This window comes from Cibotium barometz, chromosome 66 (assembly GCF_041138505.1).
Source record: "Cibotium barometz isolate CiBa-2024 chromosome 66, ASM4113850v1, whole genome shotgun sequence".
Lineage (NCBI taxonomy): Eukaryota > Viridiplantae > Streptophyta > Polypodiopsida > Cyatheales > Cibotiaceae > Cibotium > Cibotium barometz.
This window is the reverse complement of record NC_141111.1, coordinates 3,166,852-3,181,755: the sequence shown is the minus strand read 5'-3', so window position 1 is coordinate 3,181,755 and position 14,904 is coordinate 3,166,852. Positions and strand designations below refer to the sequence as shown.

At 39.6% G+C, this 14,904-nt stretch overlaps 1 long non-coding RNA gene across 1 annotated transcript; it reads right to left on the bottom strand.

Annotated features, from left to right (window-relative positions):
- Nucleotides 1–12,263: 12,263 nt before the first annotated feature.
- Nucleotides 12,264–14,145, bottom strand: LOC147602682 (uncharacterized). The gene is made up of 2 exons (XR_015265744.1): nt 13,315–14,145; nt 12,264–13,131 (listed from the first exon to the last, which is right to left on the bottom strand). It is a non-coding gene; the product is annotated as an uncharacterized LOC147602682 (long non-coding RNA).
- Between the last annotated feature and the right edge of the window lie 759 nt (nt 14,146–14,904).

Below are 14,904 nucleotides of genomic sequence, written 5' to 3'. Positions count from 1 at the left end.
GTCCTTCAAACATGTTAAGTGGGCTCAAAGGTGCCTGTCCAAAAAATTCAGCCAATGGTTGGTCTGAATTTTCAGCAAATACAACATCTCTGCTATTGAAAATTCTTTGTGTGGAAGGATTAAAGAGACGGTAGCCTTTACTGCCACTACTATAACCCACAAATATCCCCAAATTTTCCTTGAATCTTGCACTGAGATGTTGCCCTCTGCACTGCTGCTTGCACTCGATTTTTGCAACAATGAAGCAAGAAAATCAAAAAAGCCCCATGATTTCAACCAAAAATCAGTTACCTGTGTTTGTTAATTACAGGACTATGGTACATGGAGATTAAAATATTTCACAAATTGAAATAGAAGAAATAAACCATCATCATCATAGCATAAAACAAAAACATAAAAATCAAAGCACACAAGATTGGGTTGAATCTCCACCGCGACGTGTGTGGCTCCACTCCCACACATGGTATTTAAATCATATTCATAAATTTAGCCCTTGGAGCCATAAATAGCATAACTTTTTCAAAATTGGGCTTTTACAAAATTGAACCTTAGTCCAACGCTTTTAAAGCATCTCATCAAAAATAAACATTGCCCAACATATGTACAATGGGCCAAATTATACAAAATCAAATATTTAGCATACATGGCTTTTACAAAATTGAACCTTAGTCCAAGGCTTTTAAAGCATCTCATCAAAGATAAACATTGCCCAACATATGTACAATGGGCCAAATTATATAAAATCAAATATTTAGCATACATGTGCTTGGCTAGATAATCTCATCCAATGTCCACCTTGGTTGTCTTGAACTCATGATCTATACTCAACATAGTCCACAATGTTAGATCACAATTACTTTGGAATCACTCATAAAAATAATTCTAACAAAAATAGAAATCATTCACTACCATGCTTCACACAACATGAACCATGCATGCATCACACATAATTAATTGGATTCACTCCCATGATAAAATATTCTGAAAAATCTCACTCCCATGATAGTCCTCTTGTTTGAGAAAGACAACCGTCCTCAATTTTGTAACTGTTAGCACACACGAGTGATCAACCACATTAATCGTTCCCACATTAGATTCACAATGTCATTATGTATTTAAGTGGATTCACTCTCACATAACCTTTACACGCATCACACGTGTCTTGAGTTGATCAAAGTCACTCCCAATCAAACTCGTACACGTTGGATTCACTCACAATGTTTTCATACACGTCACACGTATTCACAAACTATACCACACATTTCACACGTGTCACAGCTGGTTGGATTCACTCACAACCAACTAGGGTCACCCTCATCAAGAATTAATTCAAAAGAGTTGATTGGATTCACTCACAATCAAACTCACACATTTCTTACATACGTGCTTGGATTCACTCCAACCAAATTAATCACACTTGGGTCACCCAAGATATTCTTTTCACTTATTGGATCACCCAATAATAAATTAATTATCGTAACATTCCCTCTTGTTCGGGTGTTGCAATTGACCTCAGTTGCATATTTAATTAGCAAGTGAAGAGAGTCAAAATATAATATCCATCACAAATAGAATACCTCTCAACACTAGATTGTAATAAGTTATCCGTTCACAGATAAATCACTTAGATTATCCATCACGGACATTAAAAGAGTATCTTTCACATACACCAATACGAGTATCTTTCATAGACACTAACACAGGTATCTTTCACAGACACCTGGTTAACCTTATTTAAAATAGAAAAGAGAATAATTTGAAGAAAGTGTATTAAATGGGGTGTTAAAGTTTAAAGGTTGAATGTGATAAAAATACGTTACATACATTCTTCGGTGATCAGTCGAAATGAGCATGCCAGACTATTATTGGGCAGAAGCGTGTGCCACAGCAGTGTATGTACTTAATAAGACACCCACAATAGCCATACATGGAAGTATGCAATGTGTCTTACAGGTTTCAGGCCAGACATTGGACACCTCAAAGCGTTTGGTTGCATAGCTTATGTGCATGTTCCAGATAAGAGAAGGAAGAAGTTGAATCCTAAGGCAAAAAAGTGCATTTTTGTTGGGTATGCACAGGATTGCAAGGCATATAAATGTTACAATCCACAAACTAGGCAAGTGGTTATCTCACGATATGTGGTGTTTGATGAACTTGCTAGTTGGTACAAGGCAAAGGATGAGGGTGTCATTGATTTCATTGATGCTGATGTTCATGTGAACTTGCCACAAGCAAGTTCTATTTAGATGGCTTCCCTCTATGGTTAGGCTTTGATAATACATTAGGGTTTGCTCCTGTGTGTGTGTCTCCTCTCCCTCTACCTATTTTTCATCATGGTATCAGAGCCTGGTGCTCGCTACTAGGATTTATGAGTGAGTGAGAGAAGAGGGAGAAGAAGATATGAAGAAAAGCTGTGAAGCTTGCCATTGGAGCTGAAGCTTGGAGCACACCGATTTTCATCAAATCTGAGAGCTTGGCCTATCGGGTAAGGACTGCTAAACATCCTCGAGTGGATTGCAGGTACAAAAACACAAACAACACCAGATTTGAGTTGCCCAAAGCAAAGAAAAATTTCTGTTTTGCAAGCTCTCCATTGAAGCTTGAGTGTGGTGAATGTATGAGGCAAATGGTTGCAAATCTAACAAAGAATCATGTATCTGGCAAATGGGAATGTATTGGCAACTCATGTGCAAGCCCTACATTGAATTTGGAGCAAAGTTGATGCATTTAAGTGATTGGAATTCACTGTTTTGAAGCCGTCACAAAAACAGAGAAGAGATGTCCATTGTGGATGAAATTAAAGCTGGTTTTTTGTAAAAATCACCTCATTGATGGATTGTGCACATGCCTTGGAGTGTTGGGTAACTATATATGCCCTCAATTATCACAAAAAGCCTCTCAAATCACCCCTACAGTAGGCGGCATAGACAGATGGGAAGAAACAGAACAGTTTTTTCATCCTCTTGTGGAGGCCAAATTCTAGTTGTGTGATTGATTAAACCCAAAACTTGCTTAGCAATTTTGTGGTACACACACTTGAGAAGGTTGCTATGTGGTTGGTTGAAGCAATTATGCATTATGGAGCTGATTAAATAGGCTGTCTATAGTGATTAGTGAAACAGAGGGTCATTAATCGGCTAATTACTCTCTCGACTTTTACATTGGTCTAATTCCTTTTATACATAGAGTTAGTAGACATCATTGCTAAGATAATAAATTCCTGGTCTCTCAATTTGGACAAGAATCGAAGGAATTAGAGCACTTTTACTATTGGTTTTTACTGGTTTTTCTCAAAACAGAGAAGGGGATTTGATAATTTTTGTATGTACGCACCTTGGTTGGTGTTGATATGCAACATTGAGCTTGTTTTGGTGTCAATGCAAGTTATACAAACTTGATTGAACCACTACATTGAATTTGAAGCCTTCGAAAGTGCATCAGAACAAGGTACTTTGGACTGCGTATGCTAGTTCAATTTATCAGTTTAATTTTCTACATCAACAGTGAAGTTCGTTGAGTACTTTGGAGTATCTGGAGGAACACTTATTAGAGTGTGGTTTAGCCGAGGAAGGCTCATTTACAAAATTGGACGTGTACGGAAGGTGCATTTGCATTGAGCAAATATGTTTAATAACCCAGTACAGATTGTGGGTGAGAAGTTGGATAGAAAGGACTTCCAGGCTTCAGAAGTACAGGATTAAAAGCTTTCTGAAAGAGAAAGGATTTTGGAACCTTGTTACAGGTGCGGAGCCAGAGCCACAACTACCTTGATAACCTACACAACAATAGGTTGTAACCATTGCTTATGAGCTACAGCCTGTTGTTGTGTAGGTTATCAGGGTAGTGCCAGATCTGGCTCTGCACCTGTAACAAGGTTCCAAAATCCTTTTCCTTTCAGAAAGCTTTTAATCCTGTTACGTGCCTGGAAGTTCTTTCTATCCAACTTCTCACCCACAATCTGTATTGGGTTTCTGACATATTTGCTCAATGCAAATGCACCTTCCGCACTCATCCAATTCTTTTAACGAGCCTTCCTCAGCTCAACCACACTCTAATAAGTGTTCCAGATACTCTAAAGTACTCAACGAACTTCACTGTTGATGTAGAAAATCAAACTAATTGCATTCAAATGTCCAAAGTATCCTGTTCTGGTGCGTTTTCCAAGGCTTCCAATTGCAATGTAGTGGTTCAATCAAGTGTGGATAACTTGCATTGACACCAAAACAAGCTCAATGTTACATATCAACACCAACCAAGGTGCGTACATACCAAAATTATCAAATCCCCTTCTCTGTTTTGAGAAAAACCAATAAAACCAGTAAAAATCAGTATTAGTAAAAGTGCTCTAATTCCTTCGATTCTTGTCCAAATTGAGAGACCAGGCATTCATTAGCTTAGAAATGATGTCTACTAACTCCATGTAAAAGGAGTTAGACCAATTGTAAAAGTCGAGAGAGTAATTAGCCGATTAATGACCCTCTGTTTCACTAATCACTGTAGATAGCCTGTTTAATCAGCTCATAATCAGCTCCATAATGCATAATTGCTTCAACCAACCACATAGCAACATTCTCAAGTTTGTTTACCACAAAATTGCTAAGCAAGTTTTGGGTTTAATCAATCACACAACTAGAATTTGGCCTCCACTTTGCAAGAGGATGAAAAAACTGCTCTGTTTCTTCCCATCTGTCTGCGTCGCCTGTTGTTGTAGGGGTGATTTGAGAGGTTTTTTGTGATAATTGAGGGCATATATAGTTACCCAAAACTCCAAGGCATGTGCACAATCCATCAATTAGGTGATTTTTACAAAAAACTAGCTTTAATTTCATCCACAATGGACATCTCTTCTCTGTTTTTGTGACGGTTTCAAAACAGTGAATTCCAATCACTTAAATGCATCAACTTTTCTCCAAATTCAATGTAGGGCTTGCACATGAGTTGCCAATACATTCCTATTTTCTAGATACATGATTCTTTGTCAGATTTGTAACCATTTGCCTCATGCATTCACAACACTCAAGCTTCAATGGAGAGCTTGCAAAACAGAAATTTTTCTTTGCTTTGGGCAACTCAAATCTCGTGTTGTTTGTGTTTTTGCACCTGCAATCCGCTCAAGGATGTTTAGTAGTCCTTGCCCAATAGGCCAAGCTCTTAGATTTGATGAAAATCGGTGTGCTCCAAGCTTCACAGCTCCAATGGCAAGCTTCACAGCTTCTTCTCCCTCTTCTCTCACTCACTCATAAACCCTAATAGAGAGCACCAGGCTCTGATACCATGATGAAAAACAGGTAGAGGGAGAGGAGACACACACATAGGAGCAAACCCTAATGTATTATCAAACCCTAACCATAGAGGGAAGCCATCTCCATTCTCACACAATGCATAAAGCCATAATCCATAATCTACAACACACTACATGTGTTGTGTCCACACACAGCTAACCCTAGCTAATGTCCACACACTATGACCAGCTGGACGCGGTCATTTATGTCTCACACATGTTACTACCTAACATGCCAGCACATAGTGCAACTGGCATAAGCTGACATTGAGCTTGAATCTCAACAGCCCCTCTCAAGCTCATGATGTACTGCCATAGATGACGATGTAGATGAGCTTGGGCTATCAAAGGTCTCAACACTCCCCCTCAAGCTCATCCCATGTACTCCCAACATAGTACGGAAGTACTCAAACTTCTCCCTACTAAGTAGCTTTGTAAAGATGTCGGCCACCTACTCTTCAGTCTTCACATACCGCAAATCCACTGTACCATCCAACACTTTCTACCGAGAATCTTTAACCATACTCCTTCACATGTAGCAATGGCTGCACCCCTGTATTCAGCCTTTGTACTAGAGAAAGCAATAGTAGGTTGCTTCTTGCTGCTCCAACTCACCACTACACTTCCAAATGTAAAGGCATAACCACTAGTAGACCTCCTATCATACGAGCTACCTACCCAATCTGCGTCTGTGTAGCCGTGTACGTCCAAGCCTTTACCATGCTCATAAAGAAGACCATAATGTGCAGTGGTCTTAACATAGTGCATAATGCGTCTCACTGCATCCAAATGAGTTTTCTGGGACTTTGCATAAATTGGCTTACTAGCCCCACAACATAACTGAGATCCGATCGTGTGATAGTTATGTAAATAAGACTGCCAACCATCTTTCTATACATAGATGGATCATCCAACTCCACCAAATCAGCCCACAGCTTCACATTTATTCTGCTCCAAAGGTGTACTCATTGGCTTACACCCTGTCATCCCATATTTTACCAATATATCCAATGCATATTGGCGTTGCACTAACCATGTCCCTGCATAGTCTTTGATCACTTCAATCCCAAGAAAATATCTCAATTCACCCAAGTCTTTCATATCAAACTGCCCACTCAATGCCTTCTTGACATGCATAACATCTGTAGCATGATCTCCTGTGACAATCAAGTCATCCACATAGATGACAAGTAAGACAATCCCATGATCTGTTTTCTTCACATAGAGTGAAGAATCTACTGAAGAAACCTGAAATCCAAGGGAGATAAGATATCGGCTTATTTTATCACTCCAAGCACGAGGTGCTTGCTTCAAACCATATAATGCTTTCTTTAACTTGCATACATGAGTGGGGTACCTCGGGTGTACATATCCTTCTAGCTGTGCCATATAAACTTCCTCTTGTAAATCACCATTTAGAAATGCATTTTTTACATCCATTTGATGCATTTTCCAACCATTTGCTGTAGCCATAGCAATGACTGCTCTCACTATTCCCATCTTTGCAACTAGGCTAAATGTTTCATCATAGTCCAAGCCTTGGGTTTGTGCATAACCCTGCGCTTTATGGCGTTCAATGGAACCATCTGATTTGTATTTCACCTTATAAACCCATTTGCAACAACCAATGACATTTTTGCCTTGTGGTGGTAAATCCCAAGTGCCATTTTGAACCAATGCATCCATCTCAACATCCATTGCCTTCTCCCATACATGCTTCCCAATAGCTTTTGTATAGTATGTAGGTTCCACATGCTTCACCAAAGAGGTCATATATGCGTAATGCATAGCAAAGTCACGATATGTCAACTTGTCAACAACTGGATACTTGACCCTTTGGGACCTCCGCAATGCATGCGGATCACTCTGAACACCTGTCACTCTAGCATGTGGAGGCACATATCTATCCTGCCTTGCACGTGGTGTGTGTACAACTGGTATGCCAAGCTCCTTATCCAAACTTTCTGAACTTGACGACTCATAACCTGTAGTAATACCAATTCCTTTAACCTTCTTTTTCCCTTTATCCATAGCACTACTCCCAGTGCTCACACTCTCATGTCTCAAGTGTCCTGAATGACCATGGACGTATAGTGCTACTCTCTGACTCTGTTGGCCCAGACATAGAAATAGAACTTGCTTGTGCCAAGTTCACATGAACATCAGCATCAACAGAATCAATGACACCCTCATCCTTTACCTTGTACGAACTAGCAAGTTCATCAAACACCACATCTCGTGAGATAACCACTTGCCTAGTTTATGGATTGTAACATTTATATGCCTCGTGATCTTGTACATACCCAACAAAAATGCACTTTTTTGCCTTAGGATCCAACTTCTTCCTTCTCTCATCTGGCACATGCACATAAGCTATGCAACCAAACACTTTGAGGTGTCCAATGTCTGGCCTAAAACTTGTAAGATGCATCTCTGGCATACTTCCGTGTATGGCTATTGTGGGTGTCTTATTAAGTACATACACTGCTATGGCACACGCTTCTACCCAATAATAGTGTGGCATGCTCTTCTCATTGAGCATTGCCCTGGCCACATCACAAATGACTCTATTTTTCCTCTCAACAGCAACACCATTTTGCTGAGGTGTATACCTGCAAGTTAACTACAGGTGTATACCTGCAAGTTAACTGCCTTCTTATGCCATGCTTTCTCAAGAAATTCTCAAAAGCATGTGAGGTGTATTCACCACCTCCACATTTGTCCTCAAACATTTTATCCAAGAGCCATGTTGCTTCTCTGCAAAAGCTTTGAAGTCCATAAACTTTCCTAACACTTCACTTTTCTCTCTGAGAAAGTAAATCCAAGTCATTCTGCTGAAATCATCAATGAATGTCACATAATACAAGCTGCCTTTAATAGATGGGTTTTGTGTAGGACCCCATACATCACTATGAACTATCTCAAGTGGCCTGCTACTCATGTTGCCTTCTCAAGTGGCCTACTACTCATGTTGCCTTCTTTAGGAAATGGTAACCTTGCTTGCTTTCCAAACTGGCAAGCATCACAGACATGCATATTCCCATCATACTTGAATCTAGGTAGCCCACTAACAATACCTCTTGCGCCTGCATGTTCTTTAACCTTTGTATATTCACATGTCCAATCCTTTTATGCCACATGTCAATGTCCTGTACCACATTTCGGCTTTTAGAGAAAATGGCTGATTTCAACTCAAGAATCCTAGCATCCAACTTAAATAACCTACCTTCTTTCTTGCCTTTGGCAACAATGACTCTACATCCATTTTTGAAATCCTCAACGAAACAACCATGCTCATTGAAACGAACCTGTAAACCCTGTTCCACCATTTGACCAACTGAGGCTAAACTTTTTGTAATAGAAGGCACATACAAGACATCTACCACCAATGGTACACTTCCAACATGTGTGATAGCATGTTGGGTATCATCTCCTGTCTCCACATTTGACCAACTGAGGCTAAACTTTTTGTAATAGAAGGCACATACAAGACATCTGCCAATGGTACACTTCCAACATGTGTGATAGCATGTTGGGTATCATCTCCTATCTCCACATAGCCTTTCACATTCATAGGCTTCATATGTTCAAACCATTCACCATGACAAGTCATATGGTTTGATGCTCCAAAGTCCATATACCAAGTGTTATCACTGTCACCATTTGTCATCATAGATCCTGCGACATGTTTCATGGCAAACAAGTGATTTGCGCTGCCATCATTACTGCTTGATGCAAAATTTCCACCATTTGCATAATTTTCACCATGTTGTGCATAATGTCCACCAGGTTGTGCTCTACCCCCTCTTAAATCATTTTGTTTGCGGAAACAATCACGTGCCATATGACCAAATTTCCCACAGTAATGGCATTCCACATTTTGCATAGATGTTTGTTGGCCTTGCCAACATCTTCTTTCATGAGGATTACCTCTGCTTCTCTGAGGTGTATATTCTTGACCACCTCTAGCACCATATGTAGGCTGAAAATTCTGTTGTGGTGACCTATCCTACCATCCAAGACCTCGTGATGCAAATCTCCCCTTGCCTCTAAATCCCCTTTGTGAATAGAAAGCCTGATTTCTGCCATTATCATCATGGCTAGTAGATGCATCATGAAAAGAGTCATTGAGTTTGATTTCCTCAACAAGCAAGAGTGAAATCAACTCATCAAAATCTGGTAAACCTGTACTCCAAATAGAAATAGACGTATCAAAAGACTTGTACTCCTTGCCAAGACCACGCAAGGTAATGTCTACCAAATCATCATCAGGCATGGGGGCATTGATAGTTGCCAATGCATTTGCATACTTCTTTATCTCTTGAACATAATCATGGATACTCCTTTCTTTCCGCTTCACATTATGAATCTGTTGTCTCAACTGATACTTACGAGCACTAGTATCTGTATCAAATAGCTTTACCAATGTATCCCATGCATCCTTGGGATTCTCAGCATCATGTATATGTATGAATATAGCATCCGAGATACATATAGACAAGTAATGCAAAACTTTGTATGCTCTCTCTGACCATTGCTTATGAGCTACAACCTATTGTTGTGTAGGTTATTGGGGTAGTTCCGGCTCTGGCTTCGCACCTATAACAAGGTTCCAAAATCCTTTTCCTTTCAGAAAGCTTTTAATCCTATACTTCTATGCATGGAAGTTCTTTCTATCCAACTTCTCACCCACAATCTGTACTGGGTTGTCTGACATATTTACTCAATGCAAATGCACCTTCTGCACACATCCAATTCTATAAACGAGCCTTCCTCAGCTCAACCACACTCTAATAAGTGTTCCAGATACTCTAAAGTACTCAACGAACTTCACTGTTGATGTAGAAAATCAAACTGATTGCATTCAAATTGAATTGGCATCATACGCAGTCCAAAGTACCCTATTGTTCTGGTGTGATTTCCAAGGCTTCAAATTGCAATGTAGTGGTTCAATCAAGTTTGGATAACTTGAATTGACACCAAAACAAGCTCAATGTTGCATATCAACACCAACCAAGGTGCGTACATACCAAAATTATCAAATCCCCTTCTCTATTTTGAGAAAACCCAATAAAACTAGTAAAAACCAGTAGTAAAAGTACTCTAATTCCTTCGATTCTTGTCCAAATTAAGAGACTAGGAATTCATTACCTTAGCAATGATGTGTACTAACTCCATGTAAAAGAAATTAGACCAATTGTAAAAGTCGAGAGAGTAATTAACCGATTAATGACTCTCTGTTTCACTAATCACTGTAGATAGCCTGTTTAATCAGCTCCATAATGCATAATTGCTTCAACCAACCATATAGAAACCTTCTCAAGTGTGTGTACCACAAAATTGCTAAGCAAGTTTTGGGTTTAATCAATCACACAACTAGAATTTGGCCTCCACTTTTGCAAGAGGATGAAAAAACTGCTCTGTTTCTTCCCATCTGTCTGTGCTGCCTGCTGTAGGGGTGATTTGAGAGGTTTGTTGTGATAATTGAGGGCATATATAGTTACCCAAAACTCCAAGGCATGTGCACAATCCATCAATGAGGTGATTTTTGCAAAAAACCAGCTTTTATTTCATCCACAATGGACATCTCTTCTCTGTTTTTGTGAGGGCTTCAAAACAGTGAATTCCAATCACTTAAATGCATCAACTTTGCTCCAAATTCAATGTAGGGCTTGCACATGAGTTGCCAATACATTCCCATTTTCTAGATACATGACCCTTTGTCAGATTTGCAACCATTTGCCTCATACATTCACCACACTCAAGCTTCAATTCAGAGCTTGCAAAACAAAAAAAATTCTTTGCTTTGGACAGCTCAAATTTGGTGTTGTTTGTGTTTTTGCACCTGCAATCCGCTCAAGGATGTTTAGTATCCTTACTCGATAGGCCAAGCTCTTAGATTTGATGAAAATAGGTGTGCTCCAAGCTTCACAGCTCCAATGGCAAGCTTCACAGCTTCTTCTCCCTCTTCTCTCACTCACTCATAAACCCTAATAGAGAGTACCATGCGCTGATACCATGATGAAAAATAGGTAGAGGGAGAGGAGACACACACTGAGGAGCAAACCCGAATGTATTATCAAACCCTAACCATAGAGGGAAGCCATCTCCCTTCTCACACAATGCATAAAGCCATAATCCATAATCTACAACACACTACATGTGTTGTGTCCACACACAGCTAACCCTAGCTAATGTCCACACACTATGACCAGTTGGACGCAGTCATTTATGTCTCACACATGTTACTACCTAAGATGCCAGCACATAGTGCAACTGGCATAAGCTGACATCGAGCTTGAATCTTAACACTTGAAGTGCGTTTACTTGATCTTGGATAGTAGGTGGTTGTGAATAAATTGCCATTGTAGAAAAAAAAAAGCAGTAAAATAATATGAAAATGCAAAAATAAAATAGAAAAGGTAGCAAGCTTATCTGACTCTTGTGTATTTCGAAAGAAGTCTTTTTGAAGCACTCGAAGTCGATGGCATCCAACCAACGAACAACAAGAATAATAACCCAATGTGGCCTTGATGTCAACAATTTGGAAAGAAGTCCCGAACACTTGTTTTTGTACCAAAATTAAAACATTGGAAAGTCGTTGGATGAAGAAAAATTTATGGCATGGAAACTCCCTCTATCTCCATCTTTGACCAAGAAAAAAATGAATTTTTGAAGCTCTCTGTTATTTGGTGCAGAATCTAAAATTTCAGCGCAAAAAGGGAATTTTGTAGCCTTTATTTCACTTGGGAAAGCATGGTTTTGAAGCTTGAATTTTGGAAAGGTTGAAAGGTTGAAAGCTTAGTTGTAAAGCTTTAAAGAAGCTATTTATTCTAGATTATAGCTTGGGTAGGTAGCCAAGGCTTAACCTGGGCTTATTTAAGCTTAAGATAAGCCTAAACTTAAGCATAAACAAGGATAAAACTACCTGTGAGTCTACTTCAAAAAAACATGGATTTGCAGATACTTGTGAGCCCTCTAATATATAAATTGAGTAGATAGAGAACTTAGCAATTCTGAAAATAGTCTAGTAATCTCCTCAATGAGCTGATTCCATCCATAAAGATGGATTATGGAGAGTTTTAGAATTGATGAAGGTGGTTTTGGGAGAACAAGGGTGATTTTTCTATATAAAAAAGTGTTTTATGCATAAAGGTGGCTTTAGCCCTCAACCCTTGATCCAAATCTTGATCTGATAGCCCAAAAATTTTCCATAAACCATTGAATCTTTGCCCAAGGGTCTTCCACACCTTCTCTTCTTTATCTCTTGGATTTTTGAATAAATCTTGTCTCTGTCCAAAGTCCTTGTACCCTTGCTACAGATTCTGCTCTTCCCGTGCAAGTACTTTGAATTTGTTGAAAAGCTTTCAAATTTTCTCCAAGCCAATAACCTTTGAGTAAAAATCAATTTCTTGATTTTTCTTCAACTTTCCATGACCCAAATTCAATACTTGAATTTGTCGTGCTCTGATACCACTGTTAGGACCATGGTACATGGAGATTAGAATATTTCACAAATTGAATAATAGAAGAAATAAACCATTATCATCATAGCATAAAACAAAAACATAAAAATCAAAGAACACAAGATTGGGTACAATCTCCCCCCTGACGTGTGTGGCTCCACTCCCATATGTGGTATTTAAATCATATTCATAAATTTACTCCTTGGAGCCATAAATAGCATAGCTTTTCCAAAATTGGGCTTTTACAAAATTGAACCTTAGTCCAATGCTTTTAAAGCATCTCATCAAAAATAAACATTGCATACAAAATCAAATATTTAGCACACATGTGCTTGGCTAGATAATCTCATCCAATGTCCACCTTGGTTGTCCCGAACTCATGATCTATACTCAACATAGTCCACAATGTTAGATCACAATTACTTTGGAATCACTCATAAAAATAATTCTAACAAATAGAAATCATTCACTACCATGCTTCACACATGAACCATGCATGCATCACACATAATTAATTGGATACACTCCCATGATAAAATATTCTAAAAAATCTCGCTCCGGTGATACCTGTATAGCTGTAACCTTGATTTTATAAAATTTTAGGTGGGCAGTTGGGTAGATAAGGAGGCGGCGATGTCCACTGTTGTAGGTGTTGACTCTCTACTGGCAATGGCCTATGACCAGCGGCGGCGGACGGGTGGTAGGCTATAATAGGAGACGATGGCAGGGGTTGGCTATAGTGAGCAGGAGGTTCAAACGGCAGCAGGGGTCGGATATGGCGAGCAGGGGCTTCAGACCATGGCAGGGGTGGGAGTCAACGACGACGTTGTAGGTAAAGCGTGAAGTCTGACGATAGCGCTACAGCGAGACGGAGCACGAAGTCGACGGAACTGTGGGTTGCCAAACCGCCAAATTGGTGGCCGATGACGAAAGTTTCTCCCAAAAAAACTCACAATTTTGTCAAATGCCACATCAGCCACCACAAGTGTGGTTGAGCTCCGCCAACAAGTGCCGCCTCCCATGATGCGAGCACCACCGAGGCGCTGGGCAGTGGTGGAGCCCTCAGCACTAGTGCCACCCAGATTAGAGGCTGAAAGGAGCGACAAAGGGGCTAAGTGTTAGGATGGACGGCGGCGCTGAAGAGCAGGATTCGGCGAGACGGGAATGCCTTCCGGGCGAAACTGCACGGCAGCTAGTCGGCGGTATGGAACTGCAGAACTGGTCGACGGGGACAGAACTTCTAGGAACATGAACCTCGCATGCAGTAGGTGGGAAACCTTGCTCTGATACCACACTATTAGGGTTAGTGATGCACAAAAACCGAAACACATAGAGAATGAATAACAGACAAGAAGCACTCTTAAGAGACATATGGTGATTGATGTTCACACAAAGAAGATAGCATACAATATGTGGAGATTGGGGTAGTGACTCCACATATCAAAATATAATAATTGTGGTGTCCTTTCACACCTAATATATAATAATTGTGGTGTCCTTTCACACCTAAAATATCAAAATATAATAATTGTGGTGTCCTTTCACACCTAATATCCAAGGGTAAAAACCCAAAGGAAGAAAAGTTCCCTTGGTTAGCCCATGTTCACATGCGGCACTATGCATAGCATATGTGCGAATACCTCTCCCATCATTCTAAGTGGTCTTACCCTTGCTTGAATTATTGATTTTGTGACAAAATCTAACTTTTCTAATCCTTTGTTAGCTCCATTTGTAGTAGTATAAATCCTTTGTTAGCTCCATTTGTAGTAGTATAAATCCTTTGTCAGCTCCCTTTATAGTAGTATAAATCCTTTTTTAGCTCCATTTCTAATCCTTTGTTAGCTCCATTTATAGAAGTATGAATCCTTTGTGATGGCACCAAAGCCTCCATCCAAGATGGTTGTGACCCTTGAAAGATTTAATAGTTTATTTGTAGGGTTGAATCACTCTCTAATAGCTTTAGTTTATCATATACATCGCATTCACTTTTGATTCCCCATAAAAATGTTCACGTCTTCTTCTCCATCCATTGTGGTTTCATCTCTTTCTATCCATTGCTTTACTAATTACCACAGTTCTCGGGACTAATTTAAAAAGTAATACCATCAAGATGATATTAATTATTGAGCTAATATAAAGCTCAAGCTCCCTTATTCT